This window comes from Gymnogyps californianus, chromosome 2, assembly GCF_018139145.2.
Source record: "Gymnogyps californianus isolate 813 chromosome 2, ASM1813914v2, whole genome shotgun sequence".
NCBI lineage: Eukaryota > Metazoa > Chordata > Aves > Accipitriformes > Cathartidae > Gymnogyps > Gymnogyps californianus.
The window spans coordinates 136916949-136941815 of NC_059472.1; positions in this window are offsets into that span (position 1 = coordinate 136916949).

The following is a 24867-nucleotide window of genomic DNA, read 5'->3' on the forward strand; positions in this document are numbered from 1 at the left end:
AGTGTTTCTCCCTGTACCACTTCTTGTCACCTCTATCTGACCTCTCCATAGTCTTTCAATATCCTTTCTGAGACTAAGAATTACAGTATCATTGCTGAGATCAGATTGTTGATTTATCGGTATAGCAGCATTATAATGTATTCCTTACTACTCCCCATCCTATTCTTTATTACCATAACATCTTGTTTCCATTTTGTACAACTGCTGCTCATTAAACTAGACTCTTCATCCAGCTATACTCCAAAGCAGACAGGCCCATTTCCTGAGTTAATACAGGTAATTTGGAACCCTGTATGGCAACTCAACAATTTATGTAACAGCTCTGGAAGCATCTAAAGAGATCTTTTCTCCCCTCTAGAAGCACAGGGAATAAATACTGCTTTGAGATCTCCTACAGGCCATAAATATCAAGGCAAACATGTCATCCAGAAAACAATGCAAAACATGAAGAAAATATAAGAGATGGATTTACTAGAACTGAAATAATGCTTTGACCTATCCACTGGGACAATAAAGTGTATGAACTTCTCCTTTCACAGAATTTAGTTCATCCAGAGATGAAGCCACATTGGGAAAAAACAAACACCACTTGTAGTTCAGGTCTTGATGAGGAGAAAAATGTTCACCTAGGTTGGAGAAGTTAGGCAGCTGGAACTTGATGCACCACAGGCATCAAAGTGTCACCTGATTTCAGTCTGTGTTAGCTATGCAGGAAGTGTTCTCTGGATCTAAATATGTTTTTTCTTCATTCAGATAATAGTCCTAAAGTTACTCTTTCCTGTCTTTACTCATTTAGAAACAGCTCTTACTTACAGAGCCCAACTTAAAGCCGATAATCTTTGTATTGCAACAAATGCGATTGAAATCCCTTCCCATTGTTCTCTACCGCACTGCGCAATACCTACAGCACAGTCATAACCGGTACAAGTTAGCATTACCCTAGCTGGCTCAGACACCAGCAATGGCATTCATGTAGCAAGAGAAGAGCTGAGATACACTCTGCAGTGAGAGCTCAGCTCCGGGCAGCTGTGACTATATTCTTACCAGTAACTAACACAGTTGTGTTAATGTTACTATGTTAAAGTAGTCAGGGTTTGCCTACTGTAAGTTGGAAATAATTCCTTTCAGTAAGTTTGAAATAGTTGCACTCACTGTTGATTGAGGTAAAGCAACAGCAAAAAACAGTTCCCCCTTCAGAACTGAATGCAGCTGCCTGGGCAGCACCATTCTCAGAAAGCTGAGCTGATTCAACTCTGGCTAGAACTAACCGCATTAACGATTCTGTTAAAAGTGACTCAGTTATAATCACCGAAGTTTTTCACCCTTCACCTACTTTCATGCATTTAACATCAAATTATGTTCATGCCTCTTACGACCAAGCTGATTTCTGAAATATTTGCAAACAAAGATTGGTCCATTTGCCCCCAAAGGACATCAGGTTCATCAGAGGAAGAAGCACGTCACATGGATGTCACTGTGCTCTCATGAACAGTTACTGTCTAAATGCAGTCAGGAGGCTGGTGTCAATCTGTGCTGCACTGACAAACACTTGGAAAAACACAGGTTTTCCCACCATTGTGAACCCATTTCCGGCACTTTTTTTAGCTTCATCTGCTCTTACTGGTTCCAGTAAGGACATTTGGGACTCACGGAGTGGGGGAAAATAATGTGCTATCAAAAAGAGAGTAGTGTATCTGAAAGAAAAGTAATAATAACATGCAGAGTAATCAGAGGCAGACTATGCTAGTGATGAGCTTCAACTGTAGGCTTTTCAAGAGCTGTTACTCAGCTACTGAATTACTGAGAGCTCTCTGCCCAGAATAATGACCCGATTCCTTATAATATCATTATATGAATGCTCAGCTCTCCCTTTGCTGTCTCAGGCAAGATGTAACAAGAAGATAAATAAATGAAAGATAATGTAACCAGGTAACCATGTAATACAGTATTGCCATTGCTAGTCACAGGCCATAAGCTTCGTACAGAATTACAAGGCCTCAGGACTGAGGCTTGTCAGGCTTGCTCTGTCTGAACTTTTCTTGACCTGCCTCCAGCTTTGTTTTACTTAGTTTAGCTGTGACAGCAATTTCTCTTATTGACCATGTGTCTATGGCTAATTTGTTTTACTTTTGTTTATCTTTGTATAGTGCAACTTTATATACTTTTATATAGAAAGCAGTAACAAGCAGTTATCCTATGCAGAATGAGGTATTTATGACTCTAACATGATGATGCAGTGCAAAGAAAGACAGGCCTGGTACAACGTCGGAGTCCTTGAGCAGTGAAGACAGGATGCAGTGAAGAGGGCAACAAGCACAGGATGCTGAAAGAAAGGGCACAGGCTGTCACTGGAGACCCCTCAACTATAAACATCTTACCCATGGTCAGTTAAAGAAATGCAGACCTGGAGCTGGACAGAACTTGTTTTAGGGGATAACAAAGAAATAGTATCTAACATATGGAAAAGCACCATATATAGTAAATTCAGGTGTAATGGAGAACTGCAGACCAATGAAGACAGGGCAGAGGTATAAAAGCATGTTAGCAAATGTTTAAAAATCACTCCTAATCAATCCTAGAGTGAGGAAGAAGAAACCATCAACACAAACTTTATATTCCTCATGGCAAAGGACTCAAGATGCTGACAATTCACTGTAACACCCCATCAGTGCCACCAGCATGAAACCATCAAGCTCAGCAGCCAGAGAAGCAGTGGAGACATGAGCCTGACACTAGCAGATGGGGAAGGAACTAGGAAGTGTATGTATAACAATTTTAACTGAGTTATTATTTTTTCTTTCTTTTTCTGTAAGAATTAGAACTAGACTAAGTGGTTCTTGAATTAGACTGTTAAATTTTCAATTATACTAACAACGAGTTCTTGAATTTATATATGGGGGTGTTTCTTCTGTGCATGTAAACAAGATTTTGAGTGTAACAATGAGCAGAAATGAAGAACACTTCTGTATGTGCTAAGAATGAAAAAAGCCACCTCTCTGGAATAGGAGTACTCTCTGTTTTCCATCAATAGTTGAATATACACAGATTAGCCCAGCCAGCTAGTTTAATCACAAACACAGATGATATGAATACTCTCAATTAAGATGAGCTATGATAGCAGCACATAAAATGTAGTGTAATACAGACAGAAGGCAGGTCAGAAACTTCTGTTTACATTTTGATAGAACACAACAACACGGAAGGATTCAGTGATATCAAAACATTTAAGTCTGGCCACTAACATGACTGCATAATGCACATAATTAACCTCTAATATTCATTGCCATGATAGAGTGTAGAAGCCTATCACTTAATAGGATTCAGAGAAAGTATTGGATATTTATTTAAAGTAATGAGTACATCTCAGGAAGAATAAAATGGACTGAAAACAAAGAGACTCTATTCCTTCTGCCACATATTAGATTCTCATCTGAAACAAAATGGTATAAAGCTGCTGACTTCCATCAGAGGATGACCTGTTAGAGGCATAACGACTCACATGCTGCAGGGCACAAAACAATATCTAGTGGAGGTTAACGAGAAACCCCATCTCTAATAGTATTACTCTACTATTGCCTGTTTGCTTGCTTCTTCCTCACTGGCAACTGTTCAAGACACTATTCTAAACTATAGAGACAACTCATCTGATTCAGTATAGCAATGACCAGAAATCCAAATGATATCCTGAAGAGCTAGAAAAACTCCTATGTTTTTGATTGTTAAGATCACTGTTGATCAGTGACACCCGGTGCATAGGTTCCTGCGCTACACAAGCTGCATCACAGAAGAGCAGTCATTCCTCTTCTCAACTTTGAGTTACCACATAACATATTGTCCTCCTAACGAACAACTGCCTCAGGAAAAATAACAATTTACCACATAACTGTTGACAGGAAAAGACATTTAAAGAAGGTGATGGAGAGAGCCAAATTTATAAAATCTTTACTTGAGCCATAAATAATAAAGCCTACATTTTAGTTTTTATATAACCGATGAATGTAGGATTATCTTATTAACAAAATAAACCCCTTCATGCAATTATTACTACATAGTTACCTAGATGTCCTGAATTCTTTTGGGGTTCATTCAAACTATACCTGATAACAAGGAAAGGAGGAGCACACAGAGGCAGTAGCCCTTCTGACATCAGCTAGAAGGATCAGTGAGTATGTAAGCAAGGCATAGATAACAGAAATAAGATTTTTATATAAATCTGCTAATGTGTAGAATTCAGATTGTCAGAAACACTGAGCAGAATTATTTGTATCCTGTAATTAATTCAGATGTTCTATATATAAAAATGTGGTCAAAGTAAAGCACAATATCTGTTCTTAGCTACGTAACTGTGTTGTCTGGTACAATGTTGGCTACTAACCTAGCAGAAGATGCCCTCTAATATAGGGAGACAAGAATTTCTTTTTCCTAACATTTCTCTGGGCCGAATATGCCTCAACTTTCAGGAGTCAGCTATCTGTTTTTCCAGATATAAAATTTCCACTCATGATGTTTCAATGCCAGGAATTTGGATCCAGAGATAATCCAATGCTATTTCTGGAAAAAAGGGAATAGAGATGTCAAGTTTCTGAAGCTGGATTTGACAGTACTGAGGAACAGGAAGCATGCTTCCACTGATTGCTACTTGATTTCATAACAAGAATAATTAAAAGACCACACACAGAGCCTTTTCCTGGCACTTAGAAAAACACGACAGTTTGTCGTAATCCTCTTTCAATTATTGGTGAACATTTTTGCCTTTGAGTTGCTGACAAGCAAGCAACTGTAAAGCAAAGCTTTCTGTAACCTCTTGGTCTAATTTCCACGCAGCTCAAAGGCAGGCACTTAGCCAAGCACTTGGGAACCTAAAATGCTATTTGCATACTCAGGAGAGCAGCTCAGGAAACCTTTCCTAACTTGTTTAGACACTCAAGACACCTTAAGAATCTAAAGTTTCAGGCTTTTACAGTGCATCATTAGGGGAAAATAATGGTCTTTCAACAGGATAAGAGTAAGCTTGTTTGCCTGTCATTTTGCAAGAGTCTAGCTTTAGCCTCAGTGCTTGGTCAAGCACTTTGGCAGCAAGGTGGGGATGGCATTATCAGCATTCTCCTGCAGCTCACGTTGGTCCTCTCTCAGCCGCCACAGCTGCTTCCTCTGCTGCCTCCCTGCATTATCCACTGCTCACTCAAATCTTCTATTTATAACAGAACAAGGGATATAATTTGTATTGAGTATTAGGATAAGCCAGTGTTGTGCCCAAATAACATTAATAATCCAAAAATCCTGAGTTAAAACTATCATCTTCTATTTGTTCAGAACCTGAAATTTGCACAGGGGTACTGAATTCATCCCCAGCTGTTTACAGAACTGGCAACAAAGTCGATTAAGGTTCTCCACATAGAAAAGAAGGCAGAATCTGCCGCTTAGCTCTCCAAGCTTCATTTCTAAAACTCTGCCTTCCCTCCACAAGGAGCAATTTGAGTAAGTGGTTTCTCCGTAGGCAGTCTTCAATGGCCTTGTCAGGAAGCAAAAAGCAAAACAAACAAATGAAACAAACAATACAATGAGAAAAAATGGCTAATAAACAGGGAAGTGCAGCAATCTAATCCTATTGTATTTTCTATTTTTATACACTGGGGACCAAATCCAGAAGTGATGTGAATCAGTTAAGACTGAAATGGATCTTAATTCTTGTTGTCAAAATCTCTCTCATTGAATCCGTGAGGCAATTGGGGTGGGGCAGAAGATATCTAGTTGAATATTCACCTCCCAGTAATAGAAAGAGTGAAGTTCCTATTTTTACGTAGGTGGCTTTTCTACATGCAACATTCTAAAACATTGTTTAAAGAAACCTATATATGCATATACATACATACACACACATACATTCATATAGACACATATATACACATATATACACATACACATAGACATTACAATGCATTTGTTTTAAAAGCCAGATTATTGTTTTACTGTCCCTAATCACTGGAATACCTTACACAGACAATCTGTGTATAGTCCAGGAGGAAATGCATGATGTTGAACCATTAGCATACCAGCAGTGGCATTGTTTTTTTAATGCACACATGTTTTATCGAGAAAAGCAGCAGAATTAAGGTGTACCCGACATTTTCTCCAGCCTGCACTTAAATCATTCACCTATGGTGTGGTCAGCTGTCGTAACATAACCAGATGTAGGGTACTGAGGCTTTGCTTATAGGACTGTCTAAAAGTAAAATAATGTAACGTTCCCAACATTTGCCCTAATCAACGGGAAGAAGAGTTTTGTTTTATGTCTTCTGCTTCCATAATTGTGAACCATCAATTTACTTCAGCAGAGGGATGGAGAAAGACAGCAGAGAGCAAGTGGTGTGTACCACCACCACCTTTTTGGGTGTGCATATCAGCGTCAGTTCTAGGGTCAGATTCTTGCCAATACAGTTCTGCTTGTATGCCATTACTGCTTTGCCTTCCTCTTGTAATTTCACTCTTGTCACATACTGTGCAATGCTTGTTTTAATTTTTTTTTATTATTTTGATTATTTATTTTATAACGCTTATTCCTACCTCCTTAATAATAACAAAGCATTCAAGCAATAAGAACATTGTATCTCTTACCATTGTAACTCTGATGGCTGTTGGCAATTCCTTTCTTGGTGAAGGATTGGCAAGCATTAAGCAAGTTTGGCCCCACTAGTGAATAAAATGTTTCACTTTTTCTTCCTGAACGTGGTCTGTCCTGGGAAGAAAAATGGAGCTGGTTTTAGGTACTGCTGAGAGAAGAAGAAAGATTCCTTTTGTATAGTTTGATTTCTGCTTTGTTATGAATCTTTCCCATTTCATGTGGCTAGTAGGTGGGTTTGGTGCTCTGAACGGTAACCACAATCCTCTCAAAACTGGACAACCTTTTAACCTTCTGCTGCGACATAATGTCCTGTCACTGGATTACCTTTGACTTTGGAGGAAAATAACCCATCATTAGATGATCTATGCTTTTGCAAATTCAGCTAGATTTAACAATGGCAAGTTAGATGTTGAATAATAGGGGCAAAACATGAGGATTTCTTCCTGTAGGAAGAACAAATATGAGACTGTCTCATCTAGAAGTCTATCTGTATAAAAGTATCACACTTACTTTACCTTACTTACTTTACAATGACACTTCCCATACTATGATAACGTTCTCAGACTACTGTAACAATATTGGGAACATTTCCACTGGTCAAAAATTTGTGAGATCTTAATATCTCTGTAATGGCTTTTGACACCATACGTGTTGTATGTCAGCAGAATACAGCCTGCTCTTAATGAAACTAGTTCTTCAAGAGAGAAGTGAAATCTGGGCCCAGGTTCCTCATACTTTGGTGGGGTTTTTGGGGTGGGTTGGAGGTTCTTTTTTGCTAATTCTTCCCTGGTAACCAGTTATAAGTCTATCCTTACGTACATTTTATTATTCAGAATCGGTCTTACCGAATTATTAGTGAATTCTTGTGCTGAATTGACTCAGGAAGGGAAGAATTATTTTTAAATATCTCTTTAAATATTTCCAACAATTATGCATCATTTCTCTGACTGACTGTTGTGTGGATGTTCTTTTACTCTCTCATACTCACGATTTGGGAAAAGAGATATTGATTACTACTAATGAGACCAGTGTGACAGGCAGATAGGTCTTACTCTTTAGCACCCTTTTCTAATCTCAGACTACAAATTGCCCGGCCAGGTCAGCTATTGAATAGCATGCATTCATTCAATGACTTCTGATTGCTTTTCTAAGTATTATTTGAAGTATTCAGTCATAATAATTTCACTAGATTCTCATTAATTAAACCACGGTCATTTTTGCTTTAAAATTAACCTAAGATGTGTGGGAGGGAGACAAAGATGGGTCAAATTACTTTCCCAGACCTTTTTTTGAAAAAGTTTTGTTTAAAATTTCAGCCAGCAAAGAAGCCTGAAGCCAAATGTTTGTAATCACAGTTTTATTGACCTCAAGGAACTAAAGTTATCACTTCCATAAGTGTTTCCTCTTATGAATGCAAAGACTTAATTGACTTTGTCCCAAATTTGTAATCTGATGTAGGATTCTCCTGTTATCTTCATTTCAGTCTTCCTATAGCTGGGTGCTTCTCATAAACCTTTTGCATGTATAGTTAGTAGTGAGGAACATTTCTTAGATCTGAAGGGTTAGAGGTATATATTGGCCATTAAGGTAAATTTTTCAGACCAACGTAATATCATATATATCCATGTCCAGGCTTCTACATAAAATTGGCTTAAATTTTGATACTATTTAACATCCATGACTCCTATTTACATTAGAAAGATTGTCAGAAAAATCATGTTACTTTTATTGAGGCACCATATGTCAATGGGTTTATTCAAGGCCCCTACACAACAGATATATAGGATTTGTTACACTTTAACCACCAAACATTAAAACAATACCACAGTTGTTAGAGACTGTTATAGTAATTAAAGGACTCCATTGACAGAAGATCAAAGAAAACTACAGCTGTAATCCCTCCTGCAGAACTTCACCCACAGGCCAGGTGCAAGGGAGGCCACCTCAGTCTCTAACCCTCTGTTAATTAGAGTTTTCCAAAATCAGGCCATAGTAAACAAGGGTTATCTGTGTCTCTACTGGTATTTCCTTTTTCCTACCTGTGTCTTTCTAAATAATAGCTTTGCTGGATGCTTAAGACAGATTATTTTCCCAACTTCAGCTTGGCTCACCTTTGTTTTGTAGTATTTTTACTATACTTAGTAGTATATTATATAAGTATACTTAGTAGTATTATACTGTAGAATACCTTTAGTATTCAAGAAATACTAATTCCACTTCTTAAGCTTTAAGGAATAAAGCTTAAAAAAAGTCATACTGTGCCCTACAGGCCTCATATAAACAAGTTGAGGTAGTAGCTCTGCCTTTTTTGTAGCAATCCCATTACAGCCAGAAAGCCATCACATACCACCAACTGGTGAAAAACTTTCAGGGCTATTGATGCCCGCAGACCATCTCTCAGAATTTCAACCATGTTCTTTCATAAAATAGGTTGGTTGGTTTGTTTCTTTTCCTTTGTAATAGAAAATATCCTAAACTAAATAATCCAGAACTCCCTAAACCCACTTGAAATGTTATTGTTAAAGAGTAGAGATTATTGATTAATTATTAGTAGAGAAGTGCATGCTATGAAAAGATATACTGTAGTTACAGGGACACTAATTAAAAATGTTCTGGATTCTTCATCATTTGAAGGACTTAAACCAGGGTACTCTCTAGGACGGAAAACTAACCCCTTCCTGTCCAGTCCAGCTCATGAACTTAAAAGAAGATCTTGCATTCATAATCCCAATTAAGACACCTGTAATTTCAAAACACGGGGTTTTTTTTTCCCCTAATAGTGTCTCTGCTGCCTTTCATTGGTTAGTTTTTGGATAAAGGCTGAATTATGTGTTTCTTTAAAGGAGCTGTCACACTCAAATGCTTATCAACATCCTAAGTAAAATTATTTGCCATTTGAATTAGGAAAACTGGAACCATTTTGTGACAGGTATAAGAAAACATTGGGGTTTTTTTCTCTGTTAATTCACCTACAAATATCACTGACTTTCTTTTTAATCTCTCACAATTCCAACTTCCTGAGGTGATATGAGCTAATGAAAACAGGTACAACTATCTTTTCACCCTCTACCTATTATTGTTAATAATAATACCTCATTCTTACATATAAAACTGCCAATCAGAATGTACACTGAAATAACACTTATTCCATTAAAATAATACATGCATAAAATCAGAACCTTCAGAATACATCATTTAAATTTTCTTCAAATCACTGGGATGTTGGCTGTTGTTATTTTTGTAAATGGTGTAGAATTTCATGGTCATTTTCCACTTGCTTTCAATCCAAATACGTCTTATTAATATGTGGGAATGCTAAGCCTTTTGACAGATTTACACACTTTCATCATGTTACACAGGCATAGCCCTATTATGAACTTTTATAACCATCTAGTCTGTAAAGGTAATTTTTTGTGAAAAAAGCTAGATTCTTAATAAATCTGCCTTAACGTTTCCAAAATTCCAAGACAGAGAGTTTAAAGTGATCAACTTCTTATAAGGATTCTGTCTTTAATTCTGTGGGAGAAGCAGCTTGCTGTTTTAATGAATAACCACTAAATGACTGCTATGCTAGTGGATATTGATTTCAGCAGGGGCTACTTGTCTCCTAGGCTGACATTTAATATGTGTTAAAGGGATTCGCCTGCTGAGTGACTTCAGCAAAAGCATTACATTAGGACTATAGCCAGACTTGTTGGGACTAGTAATTCTTCTTGACAATATCTTTCAATCAGCGCTGTGAAAAGCCAAAAGCAATGCTGTGCTGGTTTTGGCTGGGATAGAGTTAATTTTCTTCATAGTAGCTGGTGTGGGGCTAAGTTTTGGATTTGTGCTGGAAACAGTGTTGATAATACAGGGATGTTTTCATTATTGCTGAGCAGTGCTTACACAGAGTCAAGGCCTTTTCTGCTTCTCACACCGCCCCACCAGCGAGTAGGCTGGGGGTGCACAAGAAGCTGGGAGGGGACACAGCTGGGACAGCTGACCCCAACTGACCAAAGGGATATTCCATACCATAGGACGTGACACTCAGCATATATAGCTGGGGGAAGAAGAAGGAAGGGGGGGACGTTCAGAGTGATGGCATTTGTCTTCCCAAGTAACCATTATGTGTGATGGAGCCCTGCTTTCCTGGAGATGGCTGAGCACCTGCCTGCCAATGGGAAGTAGTGAATGAATTCTTTTTTTTGCTTTGCTTGTGTGCATGGCTTTTGCTTTACCTATTAAACCGTCTTTACCTCAACCCACGAGTTTTCTCACTTTTATTCTTTCGATTCTCTCCCCCATCCCACTGTGAGGGGAGGGAGTGAGTGGCTGTGTGGTGCTTAGTTGCCAGCTGGGGTTAAACCACAACAAAGGCAAAGTTTTGATTTGGCAAAATTAGAATGAATGGCACTAGATTACAGAAGAGTGAGAAAGCCTCAACAGTTAACTCTGATAGTTTTCTGCACTGCACATAAAATACAATGTAACAGATCACCGAATAGAAAGCATTCTGCCCCAATAGCATTGAAAATACACTCTGCACTCCCATGTCATGTGCTATGACTGTGTCCGTGTAGTTGCGTAAACTCTCCTATTCATATTAGGGATGAGAGCTGCCTTGCCCTGTAAGAAGCAGAGAACATGGGTTCACAACACAGTGCAACACATGCTATTCCTCTATTTAAATCAATGGAGCAACTCTAGTTTACACCAGTTTGTTCATGCTTCTATTACTTTGGAAGTGTGAATCCAATCCTAACCTGAATTTCTTTCCAGAATTTAGAAGTTTTGCTTCAGCCTTACTTTCATTTTTTCCTCCACTCTGGCTACTAACAACCTGCATGACATGTTGTCGTGGTTTAACCCCAGCCAGCAGCTAAGCACCACCCAGCCGCTTCCCTCTCCCACCTCCCAGTGGGGTGGGGAGGAGGAAAAAAAAAAAGTAAAACTCATGGGTTGAGATAAGAACACTTTAATAACTAAAGTAAAATAAAATACACTACTAACTAATAATAATAATTGTAATGAAAAGGAATATAACAACAACAAAAAAGAAATAATACCCAAGAAAAGACAAGTGATGCACAATGCAATTGCTCACCACCCGCTGACTGATGCCCGACCAGCGATCCGGCCCTCCCAGCCAACTCCCCCCTGTTTATATACTGGGCATGACGTTCCATGGTATGGAATACCCCTTTGGCTAGTTCGGGTCAGCTGTCCTGGCTCTGCTCCCTCCCAGCTTCTTGCGCACCTGCTTGCTGGCAGAGCATGGGAAACTGAAAAGTCCTTGGCTGAAGAGAAGCGCTACTTAGCAACAACTGAAACATCAGTGTGTTATCAACATTATTCTCACACGAAATCCAAAACATAGCACTATACCAGCTACTAAGAAGAAAATTAACTCTATCCCAGCCAAAACCAGGACACATGTTCACATGTCTAAATCTAAAACTGAGAGTTTTGTAAGAGAGGCCATCTAATTTTTGTGAAATTCTTAATTTCTTTTCTGCTCTCTGTTGCAGTCAAAACCATCCAACCCTTCTAATGAAGAAGCTGGTAGCAGCTTTTCAACTGAGGCATTCCTGCACCTAGAACTGGATTTCTCCACCTTCAGAGTCTGATTCCCAGCATTTCTTACCATCTGCCACAAAAGAGAGACTATCACAGAAAATGTCCCTGTTTTCACCCTAGAACAGAGACAGTAAAAGAGAAAAAGATGTTATGGTCTCATCTTCAAACATTTGTCTTCATCATTGACTATGAAAATTTGGACCAGCTTTGACAGGAATGCTAAATCCAGAATACCATGAGATAGCCCTGTACCAAGGTACGTTACAATAAAAGGATAAAAGTGTTATCTGAAAGATGAGAAACAACATTTAATACCACTTTTCCTAGTTTGGTAGAGGAGGAAGGACACAGGTCTTCCAAATTTGAGGCAAATAACTGAACCCTAACTGTTACGTTTTAGGAGAGAAAGACACCACCACTCAACTCTCTCTTTTCATTTCTTTTGTTAAGAACGATTCAGTTATTCACCAGAGCTGTGAAGTTTAGTGACGACTGTAATAGGATTTGCTTGTTTTGAGGGTTTTTTTGGTTTGCTTTACATTTTGTTCCCTAATTATGTCTCTCTTCCCTAAAGGAGTGACTGGGTGAGATGGAGTACTCTGGGACGGGGGTCCCACTTCTACAATTGCCATCTGCTCAAGGTGACACAGGCTACAAGGTGGGCCAGATAGGAGAGTCACAGCAAGGACTTGTGAACTGGGTGTAGACAGCCTCAGAGAAGACGCAGAAACCAGAGGGTAGAGTGCATAGTTTGCTGCCACTCAGAAAGCTATTGAGCTGGCTGGAAACAAGGACCTTCCTGAAAGGTCCTATGGTGGGTAAAAAGCTGTTTATAAGACCTTTATCTCTATTATTCCCCTGAGCTACTTTGAGTTTTCAACTTTAAAAGGCTCTGTTGCTAGTTTTCTTTGAATTAAAATTGGCTTTTTGAGTTAAGATGTCTAAGATTCTTTAAAAGTCTCCTAGGAGTATACTATCATGCAAAGATCTAGGCAGATCCACTTCAAAGCTGGGGCCACCTTGGGCATCTGGTCAGAATTAGATTGAGTAGCTCTCCACCTACCTTACCCATAGCTGACCTAATACCTGCTATTATCTATGTTTTCCCATGCACTTCATGAATATAAGCTTGACAACTAATTTACAACTGAGGATTCAAACTAAGAGGCAGGAAGCCTAAAAGTTAATTCTTGTCATTCTGAGACTAAGGCCCTGCAAGGATTCAACACAGGGTCTCAAACACAGAACACTCAAGCCTTATTGTCTGTGTTTCCAGTAAGTCCGTATAAGCATCAACTTGACAACTTTTTTCCTAAAGCTGGTTTATTCACTGCTGTGCACTTGTGCAAAACTCATATTTAGATTACATTCATGCTACCACAAGGCTAGTAGCATTTTGACTCACTTTGCACTAGCAAGAATGACAAAATAGCAAGCGGTGACAAATCACTTCAATAGATAGGTTTCCCAGGAAACCGAAATTGTCTGAGCTTTTCCAGTACCAAATTTAAAATAAAATACAAAAAAAAGTAAATGGTTGTATGACTTTTTCCTTCTTTTATTCCCATGATGGTTCTAATGGGATCCTTACAAGAATTCTCTCTCATCATTGAAGTCCTTGCCAGAAATCTGGATGAATGTGCTCTCAACGTTACTATGTATTGTAATAATCTCCTGCCATTCTGTTCCCAAATGGGAAAGGAAATAATGCCTTTTATACAGAAATATATATAATAAGAAGGTTTGTTTTCTATCAAATTCTAAGAGGTGAACTTCTGGGAATTTTGTCATAAAATATTGCCAGAAAGTCTGTTTTTTGTTTAGAACAAATAAAACTTATATATAAAAACCTAGAGGAATACTGCAGGTGAAAGGGTAAATTCCATTTCTGGGACATGCTGTTTCTGATTTTAACTTCATTTCACTAACAACAGTTGAAGAAGTTCTAAATGAACTTGACATAAATACATTTTACCGAGTTAGAGCAGCAAATCAGAGGTAAATATTTTTTAAACTAACGTACCACAAAAGACCACGTCCTAAATTGGACTGAACTGATGATGGCCATGATATCTTCTAGTATAACTCCACTGAAACAAACATACAGAGTTGTGGGGTTTTGTTTGTTTGTTTTATTGTTCCATGTATTTTAGGATCAGAAAGCATTGCTACAACTCTCATGTCTGAACTCTTATCTAAGACAAGCACATAGAGCCTCATTGCGGCATCAAGTTCAGTTTGAAGTTGGTTGTATCCTCTAGAAAAACACACAGCCGTGATGTAAAGTGTGCAATAATGGAAAATCCACCTCAACAACCTAATGATTTCTTACCTAAACTTTTAAAAATATGAGCTCTTTTCTGTATTTGTCTAACTAGCTCTAAACCAGATCTTGCTGCATTGCTGTATTTATATATTGCTAGGTTAAAATGTCAACAATCATCTACTTCCAGAAACTTGATCCTGTGCTAACTCTCCTCAAGTCATCACTTAAAGATGTCTTGGAAAAAATGAGTAATATTCATTTTCCTAGGCCTCTCAATGCAGGTGTGGCTCATCAGGTAATGACCCTGGACCACCCTTACCGTTCCTTCGAGAACCCCTTCTGTTTTGGAGAAAGGGGTGTTCCCATGCAGGAATGTAAGGCAGAACTGGCCATATTCTATGTATGACGCCAGACTCCATCCTGTGCAAGGACTAGTTCAGAGTTATGTTTCCCTGGCAAAAAAACAGGTGGTGTGAGTTATTATTCACTGTGCTGTGAAGTGATCACAAATGTGTCACGGTTAACTCATTTTCATACGCTCTCTTCAGCCTGTTCTCTCTTACTTCCTGTTCTTTTGGTTCTTGTATATGATAAGAATGTTATTTACAACAGATAAGGAAAAAAATATTTTTTTTTTCATTTGTATATCATGAGTAGGAGGTAGGTGGAAAAAAGCAGATAATTTCTCAGGCACTTTAGCAGATCATTAAATAACAAATAATTGTTTATCTGAATCTTAACAGTTGATAAGCCAGCTGAAACAAATAATGAATCTATATTTTCTGTAGAATCTAAATATCAGTCTATGTAAAGATTGCCTGAGTTTTACTGAATATTCCAGATTAAATTTTTTCTGTTTTAAAATACAATTGCAGAGAGAGTTAAAACAAATAGTATCTAACTAACAAATCTGCACAATGTACAAGGGAGAAAGAGACTTAGTGTGAGAATGGATTACAACAGGAGAAGCACTTGGATATTTACCAGAAACAGTGTTCAATGTTACTTTAACACATTTTTCTACAGCCTAATTCTCTGCTGAAGTACGCTGCTCTTACAAGGTTTCTTCTGTGCAGTTCTTCCTGGCACTAGGATTTCAATCCAAAACCCATTAAATGCAGTGGTAGTCTATATATTCACTTCACTGAGTCCCAGATCAGACCTTATGTGAGCAGAAAGCAGAGAAAAAGGCTTCTGAATTTCTTGTAATACTTGCACCATAAAAGCATTTCGATCTGTAGTACAAAGACACCCCAAAGAGCCAGATATGATTTGCAGTTTCTAATTACATGCTCTAGGAGAGCTCTACATCCCATTTTTTTATATTTGTGCAATCTTCTCCTGAGAGCAGTTCCCAACATAAGTAACACTCCCCTATTTTCATAACACTTCAGAAATGTGCTGGGCTATTGCCCCTTCCACCTCTGTGTCCTCAGGGCACTGTTCAGCTCATATTGTACCACTGAGAGTGAATTTGGCCCTGAGCACTATGTTAACAATATACTAGCTAAGATCCACATGTTATAACTCAAGCATGGGGAGTCTCTATCTTGCAATCCCACTATGCCCCTGGGCTGGCAGCTAAGCACTTTGCCATCTCAAGCACTCCTTCCATTAGCTATGGAGCTTGGGGTGCTTTGGTGATTTTTTTTTTCCTCTTTTCTGATGGTATGTGGCTTTGTCTTGTGTTTTTTCTCTTCAGCTTTTGGCATCCTTCAGCTATGGAAAGATACAGATTTGTTTATGTGCAGTAAGGCTGCTGCTTTCAATGAATAGCTTGCAGTACAGAAAAAATACGAAGGTCACAAAGTGCTCCATTAGTGAAACTTTTTTCAGTCAGCTGCCATGCGGATGTAATATTACCAGTGTTGCTTTTTATGTTTTTCCTCAGAGTTTGTGCACTTTGAAAACGCTGTAACTTTCTCTTATACTTGATCTTGCTCGGTTAGGAAGCTGGAATCCAGGAAGAATGCATGCCAACATGAACAATGGTTTGGTTGCACATTCCCAGTATTTTTTACCAGAGGCTCTCAGCATGTTTTGCAAACATTAATTAATTACTCATTCTGTGAGGCACACACACTTTATGGTGTAAATTATATAGCTGAGGAAACTGAGGTTCACCAAATATCAAGACCTAGCATTTGCAGAGGCTGGGTACCCACTGGTCCCAACAAATCGGAATTACAAGCATTCAGTACCTGCAAATACCTTCCTGCAAGGCTACCCATAAAAAGCACTGCAGATCTGGAAACAACCCAAGAGTCCAGATTCCCAGCCCCTACATGCTTTGCCTTTCCCATAATAAAAGAAAATCAAATGGATGGAGACAAGCGGCACGAACAGGATCAGACATCTTCAGTTACTGACCATGGCCAAATCAATTATTGTTAACAGGTGTTTTAGCACGGACTAGTTAATGCTTATCATCATAGACTGCAATGCTTTTCTATTATCAAGAAGCAGCATCAAGAGACTGACATTCATGATTCAAGAAAATAGAAAAGAAAAATTAAAACCCATCTAGTTAAAAAAAAAAAAGAAAAACACTTTTTCTAACCTCCCTCTGACAATATTCTATGTTAGTGGCAAGACACTCTGCTTGAAGTTCTGCGTCTAACAATATTTCAGGATAGGGGAATCTCAAGAGTAGTTCCTCCTTTTTAAGGCTAGACAATTCTACTTTGGTCTTAGTTTCTTAACTGCTTTAAGAAACAGGTAGAACTCAGAGCAAAATCCTGCCTCACTGCCCAAGCATTTGGATGTGAGCTGCCTTAACATTTTCTGTGGGAAAAGGAATATGCTTGGAATAAAGCCTGGGGGTTTTTGCTGTTCACATGGTGTAAGAACCCTTTCTATGTGCATCCATAGATATTGGGCCTCACAGCATCCTTTTACTCCACTTTTTTACACTGTGTGGTGATTTTGCCCAGATTTTCAAGCAGAGCACACTGAAAATACCAAGTAAGCCCAGGGAGAAACAAAGGAAAGGGATTTGGTCTTTGTGCATACTTTTTAGATCTGATGGAGAAGGATTTTTTTGATTCTCATCTGATCAGGTGGTTCCAGTTTTTGAATAAAAATTCCATTCCCTTTTCATCTGGCAGCAATACACCAGGAAAGAAAATATCCATCACAGAAGTACTGGGATATGTAATTTCTGCAAACCCTGGTTCTATTCCCTGCCACTGTGCTAGAGATGTAAAAAGACAGCAAACTTGATTTGAATATAGATGCTGATATGATTACAGGGATGTATAGTGTTTGAAATCTGAAGCCTTTATAGTATGTAAGGTTTCATAACACATATGGTTTAAATAAATTTTCCCACTTTCATTGTTTCTGCCATAGTCATATCAAATTGTCTCCTTAGACAGTTGGAGTTTTTATTAGGCACTCTTTTCCTTCCACACCACCCCTTCTTCCCTGGTACTGTTTAAAACTTTGTAATAAATTAAGAACATCTATAATAGTTTCTGCAGCACTTTTTTTTCCCCTCAGCAGGAAGGTATGTGATTTTAACAGGGGATGTGCTGTAGTAACCTTTCCCACCTTTGGGGGGCAGGGGGGAGTCGAGGAAGGAATAAGAACATTGTGCAGAATCAAGACTTTTATTAAAAGTCAAATACTATTCATCCATTCATTTCTCCAACCTGATATTTGTAACTAAATGCAGCTAGAATGTGGACGTTATCTCTCTGCATGTGTAAATTTAAATTAATTCTTGTGCCATGGAGAACATAAGTTTAATTTTGGTCTTTAATTTAAAGCCAAGAAATCCCTTGAGCTGTGTATTTTGGTCTCTATGTTATGAACTCTTCAGGCTAGATAGCATGATATCTATGTCTTGCACAGCACTGAACACACTGTCAGCTTTAAGCAAATAATAAATAACAACACCACTAAATTGTACGCACAATAAAACACCATTTTCCTGGCTTTAAAGTGTGCCTGGCAAAATTTCAAAGGTCTGGAAGTTCTGTCTGAATAAATACGTTGAGTCAAAACTCCAGAGACTTAAGTAAATCCATCTCCCCAGAACGTTTCAAACCCAACTGTGTAATCCAGACTTCAGGATTTAGTAGCTGGTTGTATGTGATTTATTTCCAAGTTTTCAGTGTCTCAGTTCAGCCAGTTAGTAGAGAATACCGGAGCTGATGTCAGTGTTACAAGAACATTTTCTACCATATTTTTAACATGAAAAAGTGTTGAATCTTGGGAATATGTATTTTGTTGTTAGTTGCTTCTATTGAAAGAGTCCATGGAAAGAGAACTGTAAAAAAACCAAGAAAAACCCCAAACCAAAACAAACCCCAACAACCAGACTTTGCTTTTTTTCCTTAGTCTGTGATTCAGAGACAGTAGCTGGAGCTGCTTTCTGGAAACTAAATACATAAATGCAACTAGAAAAATTGGGAAAAAAAGACTCTGCATGTGCTTGACCTCCCTTGTTCCAAGTCTTGTGTAAGTGTATGTGTTGAATATATGATTCTTAACATGTATTAAAGTTCCACACTTTTGTTTTCTCTGGTTGAGAAGCTGTCTTGAAAGATCCCAAACATCTGCTATTATCTCAACAGAGACATAATATTGGCATTGGTATGGAAGAACAGATACTTCCTGCTGAACTCTGTGCCAAAACTCAAGTATAATTCTGAACTTTAAATCCAGGGGTTTTTTTCAGAAACTTTTAAATCACGGTTATTGTGACTGCCTCATACTCCTTTTCTAAGCCCACAAAGGCTCGCTTGCCACAGCCTTTAGGTGCTGGAGAACCTTCTCTTTTTTATGATTAACCATCTTATGGCTGACATAACCTTGTTTCATAAACTTCCCTGCTCCCTTCTGACAGGCACTAACCTAGCCTCTAACCACGCATTCTTCCTGATGTCTCCACTGAACCACTCCCATCATCTCCTTCTTCATTATATTCTAATGGGACTCCAACCTAACACATATGCCCTCAAAAAATATCCTAAATTCTACATTGTCTGTCAGTGACAAACAGACTTTTTGGAATCTCATTTGTTAAAAGGCATTAATAGAAGAGCTAGCCTTTCCCCTATGAATTAGTTATTATCCTTAATCTTATTTCTTACTTGGCTTATTTTATTGATGAAAGATTATAACATACATTTTTCCCCTGCTGATTTAGTTTGTTGTCCGTGTGGAGTGTTCTGGATAAGATACTATTTTTAGTTTTAGAAATATAACAACAAAATACAGTTAACCAAAGCTGACAGATATCTTAATTAAAAACTACAGACAGAAATGGAACTACAGAAAACAATTAGAGGTTGTTACTGCCCCAATTCATTGTCCAAATAATTTTAAATAGCCAGCATGAGCTGTAACTAAAATAAAATTGCAAAATTGCATTTTACTTAACAGCGACTTCAAACAACTGCACAATAACTAAATACTGTCCAGAATTAATTTTTATGGGATTTGGATAACTAATTCACCAAAACTCCTTTGAAAATCCCAGCCTGAGCTATGTTAATTTACACTTGAACAAGTGAAAGGAATGTGTATGCTGGTGCAAAGGTTAATTAAGAGGTGATTTTACATCCCAGATAAATGCTATTTGTTCTGGACTGTATTGGATGGGTACTAGGAATATATGACACCCAGATTTTCTCCTGCATTGGGGATCAAAGCAAAAACAAAATGTGGCTCTAATCATGCACTCAGCCATCAGGACTCCTTTCCACAGGACTTGCTTTCACCCTCAAGGTTATACTTCAAGTTATAACCCCTCCAAACACATTACAAAATCTGCTTTGGTAAGTCTTTTCAGTTGCTTTTTAAAATAAGACATTTCTGTTTTACTTTGCTCTTAGAGTAATAAGTTTTTTCTTGAATACATACCCCTGCCACCCATGTCATCAGTTCACAGTTTTCCACCACTCTAATATACAACAGCGCCTCAGCTAAACTCTTCTAAATTGAATTCCTGGCATTTCACCCAAAGGAAGCTTCTCTTTAACTAAACAATACTGATATCTTTAGAACTATGCAAATCTTTAAGAACATATGCAAAGCAAATACACTAAATGCCACTTGTTTCTGGTTACCTCAGTCACAGCATTTTAGAACTCCCAACAAAGCATCTGAGTAGCAAATGCTGTTTACAAGACTGAAATCATCACTAAATCCAAGAAAGACAAAAGACTTTTGCAAAGCCAACATTTAATCACTATCATAAAATAAAAATCCGTGTTCCCCTTCAGAGACCCATGGCAGGAGAGCAGGGGTAGAGTAACCAATTGATAACTTTTTGCTAGTGTTATATATATGATGGGTACTTCCCATGTTCTCCTTAGCTCCAAATAGTAGATAGAAAAGAGCAGAAGGTCCTTGACATGGCAGAGGCTGCCTAACAGGGGCTCAGTTGACTCAAGCGGTTTCAGGATCGCAAGAACTTTCTGGCAGCTGCAGTGGGAAAACCCCTGAACCCAAATCATGTAATCAGTGAGAAAGACACCCTCAGGAATCCTTAAGGCAACCACGCTGGGTACTCCAATAATTTTAGTGAGTACAGAACATGAGACAAGTTATATAAAAACAGAGTCTAATTCCTTGCTGACTCATTAGTGTGTTAAATTATGTCAGGCATGGACAAGTTGTTCATAAATCTGTGGGAAATTGGTGCAAGGAGTGGGGGCGGAGGGGGGAGAGAGAAAATTTATACCTGTTCCAAGACAAAGGACAAGAAAAAAAACAGAAAACCTGCATATGTCTGAGCCAGACTATTGTTTTAAGTAGTTCTGTGTGGTAGGATCATATTGTTCCTCACTATCCCAAGTGATACAGAATCAGAATGAACAGTGAAAATCACAGCTCTTTCTTCACGTGCTCAGTGGCTGCTGACGGCCACTGGGACCCCTGCCTTTCCTTGTGAAGTGCCTCTGCTGACACCAGGCAGGAGAGACTGGAAGGACTGCAACCTGCACAAAGGAAAAAGCTCTTTCCTCCTTTTTCCTCCTTTGCATAGCTGTGCAGAACCAAAAGGCAGAAAACAGCACTTGAATAAATGATTTTATTATGCAGGATACAAGAATAGGAAAGGGCTGAGTAAACACATGCAAAGAATAAAATTCCAAAGCTTGGTGTCATTAAGAGGCCCAGACTCCCCACTTCATTTGTCTGTATATCATTTCCTTTTCTACAGAGGCTAAAGTCAGTACTGTGACTGTCAATATAGGAAACTGGAACAGTCACATTACTGCGCAATTGTTCACAGCAGCAGAGCTTTGTCACAGAGGCAGTGGACTTCATGGAAGAAAGCTCCCAGCACTTTTAAGAGTTTGCCCGTTGGCTAACACTGCAACATTGGGTTCATAGAGCTCTCATTTTTTTTTAGTAGGAACAGTATTTACACGTAGAAAGAAGGAAGGTTTTGAGAGTGCAGGATAAAGGTGTGTTTCTTTTGTGCCTGATTTCTACCATACAAAGGACTTTGTGTTACTTGCGTAGTCATACAATAGTCTGGAAGGTAATAGAAAACTCCTGAATAGAAGGAAAGAGAATGGCATTGGAACAGGAAGACAATCAACGATTCAAGTGAAATACAAAGGAAGCACTGTGAAGGCCTGGTCCGTAACCTTGACAAAGTTTTAAATCATCCATATTTGATTCAACTTCATGATTTATCTGTCATCTGAAATGAAATGGCCTAAGTAATGTTACTTTGAAAAAGGAAGTGTATAAGAAAGGGGAAGCGGGGTTTCCAAACTCAGTGGTAAGATATGCCTTTTATTTTGTCTTTCATTAATATGTAGTGTGCAGTCTACAAAGATACTGAATGTGCCTCTGGGTTTCCCGTTTTGAAGAGAGAAACGTGATCACACAAGACTTGTCCATTAAGCCTGTTAAACCTCGTTCAAAACCATCTGGATATTAAGACACAAGTTCACTTTCAAAATTGCAGGCCTCCAACACAAGCTCAATCCAACAGAATACTTTGGCTGCATCTAATAAAATATTTTTGTATATGTACAGTGCACTGATAATAGAGGCGGCTTTATACTGTGGCACCACTTCCTCTGTACATGCGTTGACTGAAACCACAGCTAGTAAGCCAGAGGAGAGGAAGGTGAGCTGTGTGATGGAAAGTAAAACAAGTTCAGTTAAAAATCTCTTTTATGATTTTTCTGTCACACAGAGATTGCTACAGTTCCTGCTTTTGCACTTTCTAAAATACCTGATTATCTTCTAATTACTCATTTGCTGGACTCTGAAGATTAATGATAAAAAAATCATTTTCAACAAGTTAGCACCTGCTTTCCCCATGAGCTGCCAGAGAGAGTGTGAGGAGAGAGGACATGAGTGCTGCAGGGTGCCCAGCAGAAAGAAGGTCAGCACTGTGTGCACAGGGGAATCTATGATTTGCAGCCTGTTGAAGTCTGACTTTATTTCTGCTAGACTTATGGTTTTCTGAATAGAAATCTGGCAGTCAATTTGGCAGTGAATGGGACATGGAAAAGTTGGTTCTGGGCCAAAGTCAACTTCTAGATCAATTAAACATGCTGTGTAACACAGTCTGGGGATTTTGTTCAATCTATTGTAAATACAAACACCTACAGAGTTCCTCTCAGAGCTGGGATTTGAAAAGCAACTGCCCAACCCAGTTAAACAGACAAGACAGAAGTCCTGCTTTCTTGGTTCAACAAGAGCAATTGCTCAGTAATGCTGCAAACAGAAGTCGCATCTGACTGCCTGTTATGTGACTCCTGACCCCCACTCTTTGCTGCCCTGCCCTAGCACATTTTCCAGAACAAGCAGAAACCTTTGTCCCGTAGCACTTTCAGATTTAAAGTCACTGCAGGTGCAATAAGGAGATCTGCTCTTTCATTTGTCTTATTAATGGAAAAGTACTGTTTTCTTTGACTTATGCCTATGGGTGACCTTGAGTTTTGCTTTGTGCTTCAGTGACTATCTAGGCTGAATCTGTCTCATCTGCTGAGTATTTCAAGCTTAAAGTAAACCCCTGGCAGGCCATGTTGGGTGGGACTCCTGTGGTCAGTCTTCAGAATCAAATCTTTCTTGTTAAGACAAGATTTGTTGAAAATCAGAGCTTGCAATGCTTGTACTTTTACACTATTGAGATAACGGCATGCAGATGCTAGCATGTTCCTACCTGGAAACACTGCATTACTTGGACAATACATCTAAAACATATGCCAGGTTTTGCACTGCAAAATCTTGTGAAGAAAGGAAGAACAAGAAGATAGATACCTATGGCTTGTTTATCTCAAAGACATGTCCTGCAGTTCTTATTCTCTGATTTTATATGATGGGGCAGGGGAATCTCTGGGGCATGACAAAAATGCCTCTTGCGCATGTCTGAATTTTCTTCGTGGAAACCAGGGCACAAAAAGAGCAATGGTAGCTGATTCAGTCTTCTTCCAGCATGAAGATGATCCATATCCAGACTCAAGAGCTACAGTCTTGGAATATCTAGGTGTACAATCCTTCCTCATCAAGGAAAATCCAGTGATGACATCTCTTCTGAATCTAGTACCAGATACTTTTGGAAGGAAGAATCATTTGAGGAAAAGACAACTTGAAACAGATACAATTTCATTCACATTAAATGATATGTTAATATAACTATTTGCAGAAAATCTCATGGTTTACATCACTTGTGGAAATGCATAGACCCAACCACCATGTTTTATTTCTTACTATAGATAGGATTAATAAAGTCTGTAGAGCAGAAAGCAATAGCTATAGTTATTACAAAATACAGTCCCTTCCCTGAGTGTTATCTTACAGATAAGAAGCTACAAATTCTTTTTTGCATTTAGACCAGAAATAAAGATTCTTAAAAATTTACAGTAGTGCAGTTGTTCCTTAGGTTTCATCCCAAGAGTCTGGGACATGCTCACTGAAGCACATAGCTGCAGTGGCTGGAGATATCACCGCACCCACTGCTGTCTCCTCCGTCTCTTTGCTTGAGACTGCTAAAGGCAAAATATCTGCCCACAGCTCAGCCACTCTCTTTCATAGTTTTCACACAAATTGACCTTTGTGAGTAGTTTAAGCTCATGTGTGAATGGCGGCAGCAGCAGCAGAGACCTGAGCATGATCCTGCTACTGCTGCTCAAGGGCAGATGTGCAAGGAAATCAGCTGAGACAGCAGTAGCTGAAAGCATTGCAGCAGGATGAAGGATGAAGGTGGAAGACTACTAGGCAAAGAGCTATGTCGGCATAAGAAACCGTCGGCATAAGAAACCAACACCCACCCCGAGTTGGGCACTATCATTGCTCTGCAGACCTGCTGGAGGAATTGCCTGTGTGAGGCCCCGTAAGTGGCTTTGGCTTCAGAGGACAAAGGTTAGCCACGAGCTAATATTTAAACAGTTTAAGCTTAAAGATAAGTTGTAACTCAAGTGGCTTAAGAAGAGCTTGTACA